The sequence below is a fragment of the Lactuca serriola genome, chromosome 5, assembly GCF_051521515.1.
Source record: "Lactuca serriola cultivar US96UC23 chromosome 5, Lser_US96UC23_V15, whole genome shotgun sequence".
Classification (NCBI taxonomy): Eukaryota; Viridiplantae; Streptophyta; class Magnoliopsida; order Asterales; family Asteraceae; genus Lactuca; species Lactuca serriola.
The window spans coordinates 347,149,667-347,167,798 of NC_136412.1; positions in this window are offsets into that span (position 1 = coordinate 347,149,667).

Sequence of the window (18,132 nt, forward strand, 5' to 3'; positions counted from 1 at the left end):
CTAACTTTATGTGTATGAAAGGCATCAAGGGGATTAAAACACCAAAACTAAGCATAGTAAGAGGTTTAGGGCATGAAGGAGGGCCAAGACTAGATAAAGTGGGCAACTTTATGTTCATGGAGGCCTAGAGGTGTCCAGATCTGAAACCACATCCTCTGGACAATCTCAAATCCGAGAATGGCTCCATTTTGCACCAAATATGACCATATACTTTCATAAGAGGAGATCTAAACAATAAAAGGTCAACGTGTCAACTTTAAACCACCAGATGGCTGCCAACATAGAGTAGATGTCGTATCTACAGCTTCTCCTTTTGCTCCAACCTCTTCAAGCTCCAAGTTCCTTCACAACCACACCAAAATCACTCTCCAAGGCTCTCACACACACTTAAGAAGGTATAAGGATTGAACTAGGGTTTCTCTGGACTGTAAGGGTGATGAGGGAGGCCACAGATGGCCATAAGTCCTTTATATAGGGTGCAAAACCTTGAAAATTAGGGTTTCTTAATCAGCCGTCAACTCATCGAGTAGACATGGAAATATACGTAGGAATAAACATTCTACTCGACGAGTTGGAGCCTCCCAACTCGTCGATTTGTTCTGAAAATACATATATATAAGCTTTTAAAATTCATACCTGAAAATTCGGATGTTACACTAGTGATAGGATAACGATCTTCAGGAATTGCATGATAGAATTTATTGATTATATGATGCATGATAGCGTAAGATTCTCCTTTATATGATATTGACATCACTACTGTAGTTGCTTAGTGTATGCATCATAGTTGTACATAACTAAGATTCTATAGGCTTAAAATATTTGGTTTGACATTATTTCTAGTTCCTCGTCTGGTTGTGGGCTTAGAGTAGGACCGAGTATTCGATTGTCGATAGGATCCATTGTTATGTATGGCTAGCATACACGAGTGTTGCAGGTTGGTGGAAGTTTCATGATTGGATGCAGTGCTTAGCGGGTCAGCACGAGGAATGATTACTCACTACTGAGAGAGTGAGGGCAGTGCGAAGGTGTACCTGTGGTGTTGGGAGTTGGAGATCAAGGATTTCGCGCGAGGATGTGTCTGATTTTATTTCATTTTAGTGCTAGTCGGCTTCTCTGCTCGAATGTTGCTTGCTTTGTGCTTTGTGTAACTCAGGAGTGATTTGAGTTAGCCATTAAGTGAATATGTCAAGTCACGTGTGAAAAAGGTTGGATAATCTCAGAGTGACAGACTTGACCCTGCTTCAAAACTCTGGTTTGAGTCCAATCGTTGGAGGGATGAGTGTGTTACTCGAAGGATTATCTGAGCATTGTTGCATGTGATTGTATTCATGGGATGGCTAATTGATATTGTAAGGAGTTTTCAGCTGCTGATGGCAGAGGGGGTGTGGGTGAATCCTAGGATAGCCTAGAGAGTATTCTGATGTAGTTGTTTCGCTATTGAGCGGTTTCAGGAGTACTTTGTGACTAGGTCTTAGAGGACCCGAGATGATTCTTGAGGAGAGTATGGATAAGTGTGGAAGGTGGTATTGGGCCCGTACTACTGGAAGCACAAGATTCATACTCAAATCAAGGAGCACTTCGTAGAATCTAAGGGTTGTTCAGGAAAGATAACATGGTTGGATACCATGGTTTGAGGCAATGGTTCAGTATCTGTTGATCTTTTGGCTTGGGCTGCTCAGGCGAGGATGTGTTTTTTGTTGTTCAGGACCCTATGGAGATATTGATGTGGGTTGAATGGTTCAGACCCAGATGAGTATGTTGATTATAAGACTCAAGGGTTTTGTCAAAGGTCATGCCTCGAGCTTCGAGACACGGGGAGGAAGCGGTCGTCATGATCAGTTGGAATTGAATTTGGGATTTAAGTGGCGGATGTCAGTTTAGGTTGTCGTTATTTGTGTGGCAGGGATTTTGCCTTCAGTTTTTCTGAGTTGGAGGGAGTGGGCAGGCTTTGACCTCCCAAGTTAGGTTAGATTCTCAGCTTGATGTCTGTTGGTCGCGATGGTTGGTGACGACATGTAAGCACTGGTGTGTGCATGTGGTTTGATGTGACACGAGTATTTTAGCGATGTGAGCAAGGGCCGTATCCGTGGGAGATGGGAAGGCCAGGGGCCGGATTGTCACGTGGGTTGCATGCAGGGGCGTATGTTTGGATCGTAAATTGGTAGTTGCCTATGCTTTGTAGGTGGTTATTATGGCAAAGGTCTTCGGATGTGTTTCAGGTTCCACGTGGGGTTCGTTTGATCTGTAGTTAGAGGACCATTCTGCGGGTCATATTCGCTTCATGGTCAGGTATGGTTGTACCTGGTTAGGTTAGTTGGGTTATCTTTTGGTGTAACCACCAGTGAGTGGTGGTTCGAGTTCTAAGTGGGGGAGAATTGGGAATTCTCAGGTTGAGTGTCAGTCCTTGAGGGTCTTGGCAGTTCGTGGTTTCAGATCGTTGACTTCGGATTAGTTGAGTAGTTTTTGATCGATGGATCTTTTCCAAAAGCGGGTGTGTTCAGTTCCATGAGGGTCTTGATTTCTTGTTTTGAGTGTTAGTGTATCCTTGACCATTAGTCAGGGGGGTTCATCATTCAATGAAGTTCCTTGGAAGGTTTAGAGGTGTCAGTCGAGATTCAGTGATCATGCCAATCTGTCGTCAAGTTCAGTATATTTTATGATTCCTTCGGTCTTTATGTATGTTTACCCTTAATGGTTGAGTGGAAGCTTGGTTCATAGCAGACTCAGGTTTTGGTAGCCTTCAGGATCATCTTGAAGGTTTTCTTAAGATAGTAGGGTAGTGATGGAATCCATTCAGTCTAGTATGGGATCTTGTTTTGACCGACCGTGAGGGTGTTTTTTTTTTATTAAGGTGGCATGTCAAATTATCTTTGGGGTTTCTTCTCTCTTCGGATGAGATTTTGGGTCTCTTAATTATGAATATGGTGGAGTTCCGTGTGATCTGGGCAAGATGGATTTGGGGCTCTTGGTTCGAGTTATGTGCATGGTTCTCTTGGGTTTCAGCTCTCGATTCGGATCAAGAGTGCAACCGTTATCCTTTCTGCAGATCGTGCGCTACTTTGTTTTGTAAGGATTGCTTGGTTAGCAACTATGTGGTGCTCAGTGGCATTATGAGAGTGTCGTCAAGGTCTTTGTGTTATCAGAAACATTCTAGTTATAGGCTGTGGGCCTAGTGGTCATAATGGTTCATTTCTTCTGCTTGTAGTGTTTTCATAGTTGACATGTTGATGGGAATCGGATGAGACACAAATATGTCGGTTAGACAAAGGGAGCAGTAAGGGTTGTGTGGAGTATCAGTCAGGTATCTAGAAGTCTATTGCGGGGAGTATGCATTATAAATCCAGTTGTTCGCAAGCTGTTATGGGATTGTGATGTTCGAGTTGGAAACTGCTTATACAATCATAAGTCATAAAGTTCTTCGTGATTATATCAAGTGGATGCCAGGTGAGGGTGTGACAAGGCTGGTAAGGGTTGGATGCATCGCAGAAGTTCATTGGTTTGATCATCAATGCTTGTCGGAGTAGTGGTTGGTGTTGGCATAGCAAAGAGTTAAGGGTTGTTAAGATTTTGGTTCATCTTATGGTTTGGTTCTGGTTTAAGTTCGTGGTCGGTATGTTTTGAGGATCATTCAACATGGTTATGGTAGTTCCCCAGTCAGGGACTGGGGGTAGAATCAAATGGATATTCATCGGTTTTAGGAAAGGTTCCGTGAGTGGATATCATGGATAGCTATTTTTGGAAGTCACGTTGGGAATCGCAGGTGGGTTTGTGCCAGGTCTGTATTCAGATTAATATGAGTAAAGAAATCTGTATGTCTAATACATCAGTTGGAGGGTGCAAGATTTAGCTTATGCGTATGTACTCTAGGATGGTTCTACCATTTTGGAGGTTGGGCAAGTGAGGAGGGTTCAGGCTCCTTGTATCAGTGTTTCGGGCAATATCAGTGTTTCGTGAAGTATCAATGTTTTGGGAAGTGTTAGTGTTTTGGGTGGTATCAGTGTTTCGAGTAGTATTAGTGGCATGAGATTTCACGTGTGAGTAGTATATGGGTGATTGGAATTGGTAAGTCACTCGCAGCGGGATTAAATAATCTCAGAGTAATTGGTTTGACCCTGTTGCGCAGCTCTCATCCGAGTCTAACCGTTGTAGGGATGAATCTTCTACTCGAAGGATTATCTAAGCCTTCTGTTCAAATAAGTGTTCTGTCGCGGCATATGGTCAGTGACTTTGTTTCCTTTTCGAAGCAGCAACGGGATCAGGGGATTGGAAGCATTTTGTTTGGTACGAGACTCTATGAGGATGGCTTGGTGATAGTTCGGTGGGGGAGGTCTGACAGAGAGTCAAACCATTGAGACTTTAGGTTTCATATTTCAGGTGAGGTGAGATTGGTTTTATTCAAAAGATTAAGATTCGTTCTTCATCCAGCTTGAAGAACTATTCTAAGAATGGTTTCACTAGAACCCATGTGGCATCAAGTTCTAGGCCTCCTTCATGCTTTAGGTCCCTTATTAAGCCTTCTTTGAGTTTAGAGCTTCATTTAGTCAAGCATGAGCGTAAAGTTGGTAACTTTATGTGGTTTTCCGGCTCAAGGAAGTCAGATCTATATTTTGGAGCCATAGATTAAGTGCTTAATGTGTTTAGAGATGGTTTTTGGTAAACTCGGCAAGTTTGTTGGATAAACTCGGTGAGTTGGCTCGGTTTTCCCCGACATTTTTAGTTGATAAGGTAACTCGACGAGTTGGTAAGTCAACTCGACGAGTTGACTTGGTTTTTCTCGATCTGTACAGATTTATGGAAAAACTCGACGAGTTGGGTCACCTTGGACCGTTGACTTTGACTTTCGATTTATTTCCTTGACCAAGTTTGTCCTCAGGGGTGTTTGTGATAACCTGATTTGGATTTAAGGAAAATATGGGCTTAAGATAAGACCCTCATGGGGTTAGGCCCAATTTGGAAAATTGGGCCATTAGTGGGCCATTGTGGATCTTTTGGTTTTGGCCCTCAGTTTTGGTGCATGTTAGGTCAGGGGTAAAATGGTCATTTTACCCTAAGTATGGATTATGGCATGGAGCCCAATTGCTAATTCGGTGTGTTAATGGTATTGATAGCTCGGAAGCCGACAGGGCGGCAACTAGGGTTATCTTCAGTGAGCTTCTGCATCCGAGGTGAGTTTTCTTTACTGTATTGATGGGTCGAAGGAACCAATGTCGGCCCTTTTGGACTGTTATCCTGTTTTATCTTAGGACTGGGTGCTGTTATGATTTGTTAGATCGGTATCCTGATAGATAGGATGTTGCTATGCTGTTATGATCTGTTAGACCGGTATCATGGTAGATAGGTGTTGGATTATCTGTCTAAGCCCATAACTATAATTGGTATGTACTTGATTTAATTATGAGCATGGTCCTTTTGGGTTTCCTTCACTCATGCAACTTGACAGGATACCAAGTGGAGAGAGACTAGGATTTATTATATGAATAATAAATTGGTACTCAGAATGATTTTATTAATATATTATAAGATTAATATATTATTTGGAAATCATATTATTAATTAGTAATTAATCAGAAATTAATCTAGTGTTAATTTTGGGATTAAAGGAAATGATTAATAATAGAGGGACTGGTTGTGCAAATGATTGATAGTTGCATAACTGGGCTGATGGACTCCATACAGTGGAGTGGACGAAATCCTATAGGGAGGGCCTATAGATTTCGTCCAAGGGCTCTAAATAGGGAGTCCATGGGCTTCTTGTTGCCGAAGCTGTAACACCCATAAAATTTACGCCAAATTTAAACTTTTAATACTAACAAAAGAGTCAGATAGTAATTGTTTTTACAAAACATTTCCAATTCATTTATCATCAGAGTGTTCCAAAAATAGATCACGAGGATGAGGAGCGGTACGGTCACGCCTTCACCATCCCCCGCTCTCCTAAAGTACCTGAAACAATAAACTAAAAACTGTAAGCCCGAGGGCTTAGTGAGCTACCCCCAAAATAACAATACCACGCTGGCAGAAACCGTAACCATAACGATCAATCAAACAACACACATACTGGGCCATCATCCGGACTGGTCCGCCCTACTGGGCCTACAGTCTATCTGAATCTATCCCGAGCCTTCGGCATGACTGGTCCGCCGCGTGGGCCTACAGTCTCCCCGGACCACTCAGAGGGTATGTTGGCCTTCAACACAAAGCAAGACCGCCTCAACCCAACCAACAAGCAACTAAACATGCACGCATACTATCATATACTTATTATACACATAGCAATCATATCTATCTATCCTGATTCCGATCTAATAGATCAGAATCATATGTAGCATACCATAACAACCGATCTAACCGATCTCTAGCATAACAACCATCCTAAACGGGATAAATTCTAACAAGTAATAACATAACACCCTCCTAAACCAGGATGAATTCTAGCATGTTAATAACAAGCGACCATCCTAAATTAGGATGTAAATCATAAAGGGCCGGCCTTGGTGTCGTAGACCCTATCGATATAGTGAGGATAACTCACCTCGCAGATGTCGATTGGAAAGCAAACTCCAACTATCGGACCACTTGACACCGGCTCCACCACCTATAACCATAGCACAATATACTCATAAGTTCTTGCCCTTATGAGACACCTCATAACCTCTTATAAATTCCTGATCAAGGTCAGAGTCCTCAGTCAAGGTCAGCAGTCCATGTTGACCTCTACTCGCCGAGTGCACTCGGCCACTCGTCGAGTCCATGGAGCATATTCCAACTCGCCGAGTCATCGGAGTGACTCGTCGAGTTCCTTCGAATCTCGATTAATCCTTAAGGGCCACCCGTCGAGTTTCCTCCTTGCAACTCGACGGGTACACACGCAAGCCTGTCCAAGGGAAAAGCCATCCGACTCACCGAGTTGTTCTTCAACTCGTCGAGTTTTATGGTGATCTTCATCGGACTCGCCGAGTTGTTCATCCAACTCGCCAAGTTCAATGACCATCTTCATGTGACTCGCCGAGTCACCCTTGCGACTCGCCGAGTCCATACAGTCCTCTTACCATACAGACTTGTTTTGAGCCATGCAGCGGCTCCAAATCACATATCCAAGCTTCTAGGGCATACTTACCACGTAAAGTTGCAAACTTTACATACATGCATGGTTATAAAGGCTCCAAATGTCTATTTTAAGTTCTTAATGGAGCTTCTAGTCCAAGAGGGACTTCAACCACACCCAATACAACAACTTTATGACTCTAGTACCCAAGGAGGGTCCAGATCTGAAGTTACAACTTCGGATCTAGCCTATAGCTCAACATCCCAACTTGAAAATCCATAAAAAGCCCTGGAACTCAACAAGAGGAAAGAAAAGGAAGTAAAAATGGCACTTTGATACCTTCAAAAAGATGCTAGCTGAGGTAAAATCCGATTCCCCTTCCTTTCTTGCTTCGGTTTCCCTTTGCACTCTAAGCTCCCTTCCTCCAAAATCCTCTCTTCCAAGCTTCAAACTCACACCAAGGCACACACACGAATTAGGGTTTATAAGGGCTCTCAAAGACTATAAGGAAGCCCAAAGGAGGCTGAGGCACCTTTAAATAGGGGTGCAAACCCCAGGATTTAGGGTTTCATCTGCCAGCTCTTACTCGCCGAGTCCCAAAAGTGGACTCGCCGAGTAGATCACTAAACACGCGTTCTCACCCCGCTGCTACCCGACAAGTAAGTCGACCAACTCGTCGAGTAGATATTTATCCAGAAATTCTTAATAAATAAATACCTGAGGATCGGGGCGTTACAGAAGAAAGATATTAGGGTTTCCACCTGAAAACCCTAGCAACCACAGCTACATATAGAACCCTCTACATAGGAATTTTGGCTCTATGCTTATGATGAATACCCTGGCCGGAATTTCCTTACCTCTCCAAGTCTTCCTTTGCATTGAGTGTTTGTGATTCTATTAGAGGTGCAACATGTGGGGCACTAGGCTTTCAGAAGTCAAGATCAAGCAAGGATAGTAGTTATTATTACAATATAACAAGTGAGGTAATGACTAAACCTTAATTTACATGTGAATTTCAAAATTGTGTATGCTAGTCATAGGGTTTATGCTTTGGATTATTATTCGCATGTATAACTTGAGAAAAACCAAGATCCAAAGCATTAGGGTTGCATGTACACCATAAAAATGTTGTAGTGCTCAAAATCCATTAGTGGTATCAGAGCCTAGGGTGTTTTCTGTTATATGATGCAATTGTAATGTTTTTCAAAGCTGGAAAAATTTTTGATTTTGTTTTCTGCCTGATGAACACGACGTGTTGGACTTCACGACATGGCATCGGGTCTGTTGGAAGATTTTCGGATTTTTGGCCTAAAGTAGATTTGGATAATTACCATAATTTTTTTTTACTGATTAAATTCGAATTTTGTAATATGGTAATGGGTATCCTCATCTAATTAAAGGATAATTGTCAAATTTTAAGATAATTACAAGATTGTGTGATAAATTAATTATTTCTAAGATTTGATTTGAATTATCTTACCATATAAAATAGATTAGGTCAAATTTTTGATAAAGATAAAATTATATGATTAATTTAATTATCATAAATTTGATCTAGAAAGTTTTTGAAAAGTTTCAAAATTTTCCCTCAAGTTTCGGAATTTAAAATTTGATTAAAAGTTTTTAATTTTTGAAATATTAAATTCTAAAACCCTAGTATTTTTGAAAGGTTTAAAATACACCCTCATGGATTTTATTAAATTAATTGAGTGTTTAATTAAAAGAGAGAATCCATTATAATATAGTTTAATATTTAATTAAACTAAAAGTTTAATTTATTAAAGGATTAAACCACTTAGTATTTTAAAAGTTTAAACTACACACTTATACTATTATAATATTAAAGGTTTAATTTATATATATGTATAAGAAAATGTCAGTCTTACCGTTAGTAGGCCTCATTCACGAAGTTGGTCTATAAGGGGTGTTTAAGGAAGTGGTCTGTAAAATGACCATCATTGGGTATCCACTCTTACCCACCGCACCCTTGACTAGTGGAGGGTCGTTAGCCGAACGAGTAGGATAGGACACTAAGTTATCATTAAAAGTATAATGAAAATACAAAGTAACTAAATGCTTTTATAAATTCCCAAATCTTAGTTACTTTAGGAAAATGTGAATTTGATGCTAACCCATGAAATTGCACATTGCACCTTATTGGTCAGCTAGTGGAGCGTGTGTGGTTAACTGGCACACTAATGTGGACTAATGAAGGATGGCAATGGGTAGCTCATAAATTATCATAGATCGATGGAGCGTGTGTGGCTAACTGACACATTGATTAAATGATAAATGACTTCGAGAGTACCAAGCTAATTTGCATGGTTATTCACACTTGTTTGTGATCATCGGTATCCCAGTCACAAACTTGAAGGGCATAATTTAGATTAAACATGCCATTGAAAAGTTCATTGAATCTAAAAAGATATAGGAATTTCATCTAAAACCTAATTCGTTTAAAATTTCGTTTTCGTGGTGGAACTGGTAAATCGTCATTTACCTATTGACAAATAATTTACAATTGGATTATGCATCCCTCTTCCGAATTGTGAATTATTGTGTTGGGTCCTAGCCTTAATATTTCATTTGGGTGTTGTATTAAGGATTAAATCAACTAACTTGAATTTCTCCCTTGTAGATGTCTAGTTCTGACAACTATGGTCTTCCTTATTGTTTTGGAAAAAGCTTTCCTCATGAAGATGATAATCCACACTGACGTCGAAGTGAAAGATCAATCCCTTCTTCATGCTTTGGTAGAACCTCTCTTCCTCCACCTCCTCCAATAATTCTCCCTGACCCACATGTTCATCGAATTGAAAAGTTCAAGGTCACTTAAGCCTTGTTGGCAAGCAAACACCAAGATGGAAAGTATGTATGTGCTCATGTATTGGAGATGAAGTCGCACGTTGACAGACTGGGAATGTCGGGTGTCGTTTTCTCGAGGAAGCTGGTTGTTGACATGGTTCTTCAATCACTTCCTAAGTTGTATAGCGGGTTCATTAAGAACTACTATATGACAGACCACGACGTGACCCTTATTGATCTGACATATTTGCTAATTGATGTTGAATCAGCAATGATTTGGCGCACTGGTGAAGCAAATTTGACTGAAAGATCAATCTCCCAAACTTCCATGGACATTGACAATGACAACATTGGAAGTCCAGAAAAGTTTTCTCTTCCTAATGGAAAGGGATCAGCCAAGGTCAAACCGTTTGACCAAATGGTAAAGAGAAAGGCTGAGTTTGAGATTGTCCTATGTACCATTCCGAAACAGTCTGTTTCTATTGCCAAAAAAAGGGGCATTGGATGTGAAGCTGTCGTATATACCTGAAGGATCGCAAGGATGGTAAAGTCAAAATGTATAACTCTACTTCAGGTAAGTCCACTATCTAACTCTATTAAGTTCTTAATTTATAGATTCTTAATACGTGTGGTGATAAGATTGCATTTTGATGTTTTTTAGGATCAAATAAAAGAAAGGAAGCTTAAAGAAAGAATGAGCTGAGTCTGATCGTGAAGAGATGGATTTCGATCGCATGGTTCGATGATCAGATTTTTTGAGCTGCTGCTTAGGAGTTATGATAAATTGCTTTGGAATGTCTAGGAACATAGTTTTCATATGAATTTGTGTGGTAAGGACAAATTTTTCCACATTTTATAAATAAAGTAAATTTTGATTTTATCTTATTTTATGTTTCCTCGCAATGACATTTGTGAAAATTGTTGTTTGTATGTTTCTATTAATAGCAATGTTGAAAATGGTTTGATTCTAGTTATATCGATTGTGGTAGTGTCGTAATTTTTCTAAGTAAGGAAAGATTCTCATCGCCCAAGTTTCAATTGGACAGAAACATGGAATCATATGATTTGAATTATGTGATGTATGAAAATCTTGGTACTTGGGAAATTGGGACTAATTCCTTATTTACATATGTATGTAAGTCAAGTGAAAGATGAAAGGATCTAGTACGCATTGATGTGAACTAGTCAGGTCCACCACAAAGTACGATAAAGTTTATTCGTCATGATTTACTGAAAGCTTAGTAAATATGATTATGCTTACAAGATTAAGTATGATTCTGATACATTGAAAAGATTCAAAGTATAGCAGAACGAATAAGAAGAATCAAATTAGGTAGAAAGATAAAAGGTTCTCCAATCTGAAAGGAAAAGTGAGTACTTTAGTATCGTGTTTTATGATCATACTATTGATTATGGAACCATGTCACAATTGATCCTCTAAGGACACCTTAGTGCATTTGTAGGACTAAGAAGAGGAATCAGGAATTGTTGAAATGGTTAAATCAAGAAGATTAGGGGCTGTTTGTTTTGCACTTACTAGGTCTGATCAGAACTGACTGCTGACTCGGTCAGCAATCAGACCATTTGATAAACATAAACTTTGGCTTAGTCGGCCAACTATCGCTGACCAAGACCCTTACTCAGTCCGCCAATTTTTAGCAGCTGACCCAAAAGAAAAAGGCAGTTGCCTATCTTGCCATTGACCCTAAACGAAAAAACACGCATAATCCACAAATTGTGCTTCTCGTTCCATGCATCGACGCTTCCTTCTTCAGCGATTCCTTCCACAGAGCACATCACCGGCGACGCCTTATCAACCTCTACCGGCGGCAACCTCCACAGCAGCGCAGGTAAGCCGATTTCTTCTTCTTCTTCTTCTTTTGAAATCAGTAGACAAATATTTTGTTTCCATGTATCCATGACCATATTGATGAGATTAAAACTTAATCTTGAAGATCGATTAGATCTTAAACAGGTAAAATAAAGATTAAACAGCAAGAACACGAAAGCAATAAACAACTCAAGAATGAATCAAACGTGTCGAATGATTATAAAACAACCCTTAGAAGAGCTCGATCAAGAACATCAACTGTAGAGGGTTAAAAGGTTTACAGGAACGATGAAGAAAATTAAAGTTATCGTAATTCTCTATCTTGTATTCTTGATCGTTAACCTAATATGCATGCAGGCATATTGTTATATAATAAACCTAACAGGCTCACGGTTGGACAGGCCCAAACCGGAGTACAAAATAATTGGACTAATAACCGAGCCCAATGACGCAATACATAAACGAATCTTCAACCCAACAATCTCCCCCTTTGCGTCAATTGGAGCGAGATCTTCACTTGTTACTTGGGCCAGCAGCAGCGGCAGGTACCTTCTTCTTTACAGTCTGAAACAGACGAGAGATAAGAGCAAGTATCGTTTGTCTGAATCTGATGTACCATTGAATCATATCGTTGAAGTATTTGATATCGTCCGCTGCATTCTCTTTACACCGATGGATGATCTCTAGCACATGCTCTAGACAAGCAGTGGTATAAAGATGTTTATCCGCTAAAGCAAAGAGACATTTCTGTCCTTCTGCTCTAGTGAACATGACCGAATTACGCCTTGGGTCAATCTTGCCCATCTTCATTTGATTGAGATCACTGGCCGATCCAACAGGAGCTATCTTCGGTTTCTTCTTGAAGACAGTGGCTACCTCCTGATCCATCAAGGCTACCTCCATGATATAACATACTAACAACCTTTTGAGATGGTCTATAATTGGACCATATTCAGCTTCATTCGTCAAGAGGATGTTATGCAGAACAATCCAATCATGGGGGTTTAGGTTTGGTAGATCTGCTAAGGATATAAGATGTTCGGTTCTTGCAGACCCTCGAATCACCCTGAAGCGAACATTGATGAATCTCCCTTCGAAATATGGCTTCAAAACCCGAACATTAACGATCTTCTGAGCGCTCCATGTTTGGTACTGTGGTTGAGCAGCCTTTAGATAGAAATCGATTAACTCCCGATCAACCTCAGGATTAGGATGAGGGACTTCAAAAATGTTGGAGAAGGCGTGGAAGATAAACGCCTTTCGGGTCAAGGGCATATCGAACTGCAAATCGACAGAATTGTAGCAGTCGAAGGAGATCACCGGTTCGAGCCATAGGATGCTAGGAGTATCTATGGCCTCCTTAATCATTCTCTCCCGAGTCCACGCAGGGAAAAGAGTCTTCCTGCTCGCGAGGAGATCGTGGGCTTCTTTCTTCTTGCGTTCGGCTTCTTCAGCTTCTCGCGCCACACGAATATTATCATTTTCAACATTGCGACTATTTTTGTGTTTAAGCAAGTCAGCAATGGTTTCTTTATCATCTTCATCTTCTTCCTCAGCTAACTTCTTTCCTTTATTCTTCACACCAATGCTCTTTAGTTTTATGAATTTTGTCTATGTTTTCGGAGGTATAACTTTCTTAATTTTTCTACTTTTCATTGCATTTTTCTATATAAATGTGTCGATTTCTTAGTTCATGTCTTGGGCATAGGACATTTTTAGACGATTGACATACCACTTCAGTGGAATCCAATATTTTGAGCTCAAAAGGATTAATTAATTTTCCTTTGTTTCGTTTTCAAATGATTGCACATAAAGTGTTTGATGGAATACTTAAATGAAATTTTTGATTAAAATGAATCTATATTGCCCTTTCTCACACCTTTAGTATAATATCCCCAAGTACTTTTTACAGTTGACAATTGTTCTGTATTTATGGCGATTTTGCAGCCATGGTCCTTGCTGCTTTTTTTTCTTCATACCTCTGAATTCTTTTTTGTTATATTCTTGTAAATGACTAGTCGATCATTTTTGTGTGCTTTTTTTATGGTTGTGATGATATTAGCAGAGATGAAGGGCAAGGGCTAAAATTGATATCAGATGTCAAACCTTACGACTCTGAAAGAAAAGGGCAAGTCATCATATTTGTGTGCTTTTGATGGCTATACTGAAACCCAAACAAAACAAAAGCAAAGATGATCCAGATAAGCAGGTTGATAATGGTAGAACCTTTAACAACGTGCTCTACTATTTTTCTGCAAAATGTGGTCTTTTTATTACAATTTAGGTCATGTATTTTGTGATAAAGAATGGTTGTGGGAGAAGAGTACTAGTATTTTGTTTGATATGGCATTTAATTTTAAACGGGAATATTGGTTGATGTTTTCTTATTGATTTTGTATACATTAACTACAAACAAGGTTGCAAGTTTTTTTTAAGTTTGTTGGGTTTGAGATTAATATTTAATAGTATGTGCTTTTGTATTTCTTTTAGTTTTCATCTTTTAAAAAATATTAACAATAATATCATACTTTTTATAAAAAAAAATTGAAGGGTAAAATTGAAATTTTCATCATTCAGCACAATCACTCAGAGAAATAATCAAACAACATAAACTCAGTCAGATGTGGACTCAATCAGAATTTCTAACTCAGTCAGCTTCTAACCCAGTCGGCTCTAACTCAATCAGCAGTTATCAAACGACCCCTGAGTCATACTTCGTTCCATAATCGAGTCTTAGAGTCATACTCTAGTTACTTCAAGTTGTGCCTTGAGTAACATGTTCTAAGTAGGTATATAACGCCTCATAAAATGTGGAGTAGAAATGTCTTCTTACTTTTGCACATTTGAAATTAGTAGTTGTGATGTTTTAGGTTAAAACAATGACCAACTAAGACCAATTAATTAAATTGTTATCTTGATAAGATCTCACACTAACTCTTGAATATTTGTTTTTCAAGGAATGGTTCTTAACAAAGAATCTTATATGTCAAGAGGTCAGTGGCAGTCTTAATGGTCTTGAATAGTTTCAAGAACTAATCAAGAATAAACCTGTTGTTTGTCACTAACACACGAATTGAGGTTTGTAACCTATCGTGTTGACATATTCTTGTTTCTGTGCCCATTCCAGATAAGTTAACTATGCATGTGAGTTCTATGAGTTCTCGTTTGATTGCATAAGGCAAAACATCTTGATCAGTGAAAGTACATTGATCAATGTAGGTGAGCTGATCAATAACTTGGAAGCAATGGTAGGCTCTTGTGCTACCAAATGGAAAGAAATTGAGATGAAGCATGTTCAGTCCATATAAGTTTGGATTTGCCATAAACCTTGTCTTTTGATAGTGGTTGGAAATGACAATTTCACATGGATAGGAACACATACATCATAAAATCTAAGTGGCAAGAGGTTTCTCTCTACTTCATGAAAATGATTATGAGGAAACGCTTTCACTTGTAGATTTTATAGGATTAGAGTTAGCAGTTGTGATAATTGCGTTCTCAAATTCGAGTATGATTACGACATCCCTTTTTATAGTCCGAATTGTGAGAAATAGAAATTAGTTTGAACATTCGGGACTTATTACTATGAGTTATGAAGAGGTTTAGACACACACATAAGCTATCTATTTAAAGGTGTATGATTTTGAGAAGTCTACGAAAGACTTATCAAAGCACCACGTATCAGAAATCTAAACTTTGGTAAGAAAGTCAATAAGTATTGATTTCTAGAAGTCTAGCTGATTTCTGAGTACATTTCAAAGCTAGTGGGAGTACAAGTTTTGTGCTAATAGAAGCGTAAGTGTTATGATAGTAAGAATGTAATTATTATGCTAATGGGAGCACAATTATTACGTTAAGTGTTGCAAGTTAGCAATGCTATTTATAGGAAACAAAGTTTTAATTTGCAAAGTTGCAGAGTTTGAAAAGTTGTTTCGCTATAGTAAGATTTAAGGCAAAGGATACTTACACTTCATTCCAAATCTAAAAGCTTAGATTGAAATTTTAATCAAACTTAGTCATGGACATATATGAATATCATGTTGAAATGTTTCAACATAGGAAACTCTATATATGGGAATATTTTAGCAAAAGAACGGTCAAGTATCATGTCTTTATGTAAGATATTATGAATTGTATCCCATATGTTTCGGGTGTAGGATCGATTGCATATGCTATAATATTCATTTGTTCTGAATTTTTCCAAATGCCTAGCGCATTAAGAAGGAAAAATGACCAGAACTTGATATGACTAAAGTTGTTAAACAACTGTCAAGGACAATCAAAGGTTTGATGAAGATCGGTTGCTTGTGGACAGTTAGAAGTATAGTAATGGATGGACCATATTGATATGATTTTGAATAAATAGGATTCTATTAAGAATGCATTGTCATATGGTAAATATGGAAATGTTTCCATAATGGGAGTTGGATATTAAGAATCTCTATGTAAGTTAAAAACTTTTATGCAAGAAGGATATTCAAGGAATGTACCTTGAATGTGAGACTTCATTTTCTGGGAATTGTCTTGTAACAATCTCCTATGGAATGCTTTGTAATATCGTTGTCCAAGTCTCTATGACTTTGGTGCCTCGACATTACAAAAGGAACATTGCGTGAAAGTTTAGACTCTAACGGATTCTATTAGTGGCAAGAATTGTGTATTCTTACATTTATAATAAGGATTAGGGAATTGTGAAATGGGAATCATTAGAAATGTGTTTAATTGATCTATTTCACAAGGTAAGGACCATAGTCAAACATAGTGTGCATGCTTGGAACATGGGATAACTGGAGTTTTAATTCAAGTATTAAGTTGATTAGTCGAAACATTATACAATGAATAATGTGTAGTCGATATGGTGATTAAATAATAAGTGTTTTATTTATATTCAAAAGTTTTGAAACCATATAGGATTAGATTATTCTTATGTTTCACTTCGCATGTTTTACTTCCCGAATAATAATATTATTCAAACATCCACAATCAATCATGCTTTGGAAGTAAGTAATGAGGTAAGACTGTCATGAATTCGACTGTAGATTGTCTAAGAGCTTAGAAAAGGCACAAGTTTGCTACAGTGTTCATAAGTACTCCTGAAATAGGATTTGAGTATTGAATTAAACCCACGCTCATCTGAATCACTTCATGGATTTTATCACGGGTGATTGTGAGATGATAATATCTTAAATTCTTGAAATGGAGACATATAAGTTGTTGTTTACGAGTCGGTTGCGCATTAATAATATGTAAACGCATTAGTAACTTGATGTTATAAAATGTATTGTTGTGTGTGATTTGATGAGTAAATAGTACAAGCATATGAGTCGAAGTTTATCCGTTCCTTTTACCCAAAGTATGATAAAAGCGACATCTGTGGGCCCCTCGATGATTTAGTGATGATACCCTAAGTGCTTGGCCAAGCTTGGACGAAGTTGATGTGTTCAATTGTAGTCTGTTGTTAGTCGTCATAAATCAGAAATCGGGAAACAACACATGGACAGAGAGAATGATTATAAATCCATGTATCATGTCCATATGATATCTTGTAGAATGGAAGAATATTTGATCCCTTACCTAAAAGACGCGTTACTGATAAGATCAGAGTTCGACATCGGTTTTTGAAAGCTATGATTGTTGATCAGATTCTGAAGTCGTACTTGTAATTATATTTATTAGACTTATCCAAGTGGGAGACTGTTGGATTAGGTGTCTAAGCCCATAATTATAATCGGTATGTACTTGATTTGATTATGAGCATGGTTGCCTTCACGCATGCAACTTGACAGGATGACAAGTGGAGAGAGAGTAGGATTTACTATATGAATAATAAATTGGTACTAAGAATGGTTTTATTAATATATTATTTACAAATCATATTATTAATTAGTAATTAATCATAAATTAATCTAGTGTTAATTTTAGGATTAAAGGAACTGATTAATATTAGAGGGATCGGTTGTGCAAATGATTGATAGTTGCATAACTGGGCTGATGGACTCCATAGAGTTGAGTGGACGAAATCCTATAGGGAGGGCCTATAGATTTCGTCCAAGGGCTCTAAAGAATGAGTCCATGGGTTGCTTGTTGCCTAAGCAAGGTATTAGGGTTTCCACCTGAAAACCCTAGCAGCCACAGCTATATATAGAACCCTCTACATAGGATTTTCGGCTCTATGCTTGTGATGAATACCCTGGCCGAAATTTCCTTACCTCTCCAAGTCTTCCCTTGCATTGAGTGTTTGTGACTCCATCAGAGGTGCAACACTTGGGGCGCTAGGCTTTCAAAAGTCAAGATCAAGCAAGGATAGTACTTGTTATTACAATATAACAAGTGAGGTAATGACTAAACCCTAATTTACATGTGAATTTCAAAATTGTTTATGCTAGTCATAGGGTTTATGCTTTGGATTATTATTTGCATGTATAACTTGAGAAAAACCTAGATCCAA